The sequence below is a fragment of the Trichechus manatus genome, unplaced genomic scaffold (assembly GCF_000243295.1).
Source record: "Trichechus manatus latirostris isolate Lorelei unplaced genomic scaffold, TriManLat1.0 scaffold00018, whole genome shotgun sequence".
In the NCBI taxonomy this organism is placed as follows: domain Eukaryota; kingdom Metazoa; phylum Chordata; class Mammalia; order Sirenia; family Trichechidae; genus Trichechus; species Trichechus manatus.
This window is the reverse complement of record NW_004443954.1, coordinates 10,444,681-10,448,700: the sequence shown is the minus strand read 5'-3', so window position 1 is coordinate 10,448,700 and position 4,020 is coordinate 10,444,681.

Here is a 4,020-nt window from a genome sequence, read left to right as displayed (position 1 = left end):
ACCAGTGTCTTAAAACAACATGTGTACTACTGTTTCATGAGAAACTATTTGTTCTGTAAGCCTTCACCTGAAGTACAATAAAAAAAAAAAAAATACTGGTTTAAACTTAGAAAAATAGGGGTAAATATTAAGGTAACCACAGAGGAAACTAACAATCCTACACATCAAAATAAAAAACAAGAAAATCATAAAGATTCAGCAAATACAAAATCTACAGCAATGAAAAAGGTGAAAAGAAAATACATAAAGAAAAACAACTTAGCACAGAAAATTAAGTGGAACAAAGAAACTGTCAACAACACACAAAAAAAGATATCAAAATGACAGCACTAAACTCATACCTATCTATAATTATGCTAAATGTAAATGGATTAAATACACCAATGAAGAGAGAGTGGCAGAATGGATTAAAAAACACAATCCGTCTATATACTGCCTACAGGAGACACACCTTAGACTTAAAGACACAAACTAAAACTCAAAGGATGGAAAAAAATAGATCAAGCAAACAACAATCAAAAAAAGAACAGGAGTGGCAATATTAATCTCTGCCAAAATAGACTTTAAAGTAAAATCCACCACAAAGGACAAGGAAGGACACTATATAATGATTAAAGTGTCAATACACCAGGAGGACATAACTATAATAAAAATTTATGCACCCAAAGACAGGGCTCCAAAATACATAAAACAAACTCTTAACAGCACTGAAAAGAGAGATAGACAGCTCCACAATAGCAGTAGGAGACTTCAACACATCACTTTCAGTGAAGGACAGAACATCCAGAAAGCAGCTCAATAAAGACATGTAAGATGTAAATGCAACAATCAATCAACTTGATCTCATAGACATATACAGCACACTCCACCCAACAGCAGCCAAGTATACTTACTTTTCCAATGCACATAGAACATTCTCCAGAATAGACCACATATTAGGCCATAAAGCAAGCCTTAACAGAACCCAAAGCAACAAAATATTACAGAGCATCTTTTCTGACCATAAAGCCATAAAAGTAGAAATCAATAACAGAAAAAGCAAGGAAAAAAAATCAAATACATGGAAACTGAACAACATCTTGCTCAAAAATTACTGGGTGACAGAAGAAATTAAGGACGGAATAAAGAAATTTACAGAATAAATTGAGAGTGAAAACACATTCTACCAGAACCTTTGGGACACAGCAAAAGCAGTGCTCAGAGGTCAATGTATAGCAATAAATGCACACATCCAAAAAAAAGAAAGGGCCAAAATCAAAACATTAACCCTGAACTCGAACAAATAGAAAGAGCAGCAAAAGAAGCCCTCAGGCACCAGAAGAAAGCAAATAATAAAAATTAGAGCAGAATTAAATGAAACAGAGAATAGAAAAACAATTGAAAGAGTTAACAAGACCAAAAGCTGGTTCTTTGAAAGGACCAAAAAAAATTGATAAACCATTGGCCAAACCACAAAAGAAAAACAGAAGAGGAAGCAAATAACCCGTGTAAGAAATGAGATGGGTGATATCGCAACAGACCCAAATGAAATTAAAAGAATCATAACAGAATACTATGAAAAATTATACCCTAACAAATTTGAAAACCTAGAGGAAATGGACTTATTTCTAGAAACACACTACCTACCTAAGCTAACACAAACAGAAGTAGAACAACTAAATAAACCTATAACAAAAGAAGAGATTGAAAAGGTAATCAAAAAACTCCCAATGAAAAAAAGCCCTGGCCCTGATCGTTTCACCGGAGAATTCTACCAAACTTCCAGAGAAGAGTTAACACCACTACTACTGAAGGTATTTCAGAACATAGAAAAAGATGGAATACTCCCAAACTCATTCTATGAAGCCAGCATAACCTTGATATCAAAATCAGGTAAAGACACCCCAAAAAAAGAAAATTACATACCAATATCCCTCAAGAACATAGATGCAAAAATCCTCAACAAAATTCTAGCCAATAGAATTCAACAACATATCAAAAAATAATTAACCATGACCAAGCTGGATTCATACCAGGTATGCAAGGATGGTTCAACATTAGAAAAACAATCAATGTAATCTATCACATAAATAAAACAGAAGACAAGAAACACATGATCTTATCAATCAATGCAGAAAAGGCATTTGACAAAGTTCAACACCCATTCATGATAAAAACTCTCAACAAAATAGGAATAGAAGGGAAATTCCTCAGCAAAATAAAGGGCATTTATACAAAGCCAACAGCCAACATCATCCTAAATGGAGAGAGCCTGAAAGCATTTCCCTTGAAAAGGGGAACCAGACAAGGATGCCCTTTATCACCAGTCTTATTCAACATTGTGCTGGAGGTCTTAGCCAGAGCAATTAGGCTACAAAAAGAAATAAAGGGCATCCATATTGGTAAGGAAGAAGTAAAAGTATTTCTGTTTGCAGATGATATGAACTTATACAACAGAAAACCCCAAAGAATCCACAAAACTACTGGAACTAATAGAAGACTTCAGCAAAATTTCAGGATATAAGATAAACATACAAAAATCAGTTGGATTTCTCTACACCAGCAAAGAGAACTTCCAAGAGGAAATCACCAAATCAATAGTATTTGCAATAACCCTCAAGAAGATAAAATACTTAGGAATAAATCTAACCAGAGACGTAAAAGATCTATACAAAGAAAACTACAAGGAACTACTGCAAGAAACCCAAAGAGACCTACATAAGTGGAAAAACATACCTTGCTCATGGATAGGAAGACTCAACATTGTGAAAATGTCAATTCTACCCACAGTGATCTACAGATACAATACAATGTTGATCCAAATTCTAATGGCTTTTTTTTTTTATTGTGCTTCAGGTGAAGGCTTACAGAACAAATAGTTTTTCATGAAACAGTAGTATACATATTGTTTTACGACATTGGTTAACAACCCCACAACATGTCAACCCTCTAACTTCTCAACCTTTTTTTTTCCAATGGCATTTTTTAATGAGATGGAGAAACAAATCACCAACTTCATATAGAAAGGGAAGAGGCCCTGGATAAGTAAAGCATTACTGAAGAAGAAGAACAAAGTGGGAGGCCTCACATTACCTGATTTTAGGGACAACGCTAGGAGCCCTAATACATGGCATAAATAGAATATAAAACATTGCTAACAATGCACAAACACAACAAGAGAAACTAGATAATGGAGAGCTCCTAAAAATCAAATACTTATGCTCATCCAAAGACTTCACCATAAGAGTAAAAAGACAACCTACAGACTGGGAAAAATTTTTTGGCTATGACAAATCCGATCAGTGTCTAATCTCTAAAATCTACAAGACTGCAAAACTTCAACAACAAAAAGACAAATAACCCAATTAAAAAATGGGCAAAGGATATGAACAGGCACTTCACCAAAGAAGACATTCAGGTGGCTGTCAGACACATAAGGAAATGCTCAGGATCATTAGCCATTACAGAAGTGCAAATCAAAACTACACTGAGATACCATCTCACCTCAACAAGGCTAGCATTAATCCAAAAAACATAAAATAATAAATACTGGAGAGGTTGTGGAGAGACTGGAACACTTATACACTGCTGGTGGGAATGTAAAATGGTATAACCACTTTGGAAATCTATTTGGTGCTTCCTTAAAAAGCTAGAAATAGAAGTACCGTATGTTTCAGCAATCCCACTCCTTGGAATATATCCTAGAGAAATAAGAGCCATCACACGAATAGATATATGCACATCCATGTTCATTGCAGCACTGTTCACAATAGCTAAAAGATGGAAACAATCTAGGTGCCCATCAACAGACGAATGGATAAACAAATTATGGTATATTCATACAGTGGAATACTACACAACCATAAAGAACATCGATGATTCTGTGACACATCTTGTAACCTGAAGGAATCTGGAAGGCATTATGCTGAGAGAAATTTGACAGACACAAAGGGACAAATATTGCATGAGATCACTATTATAAGAACTCAAGAAAAGGTTTAAACACAGAAGAAAACATTTTTTGATGCTTTTGAGGGTTGG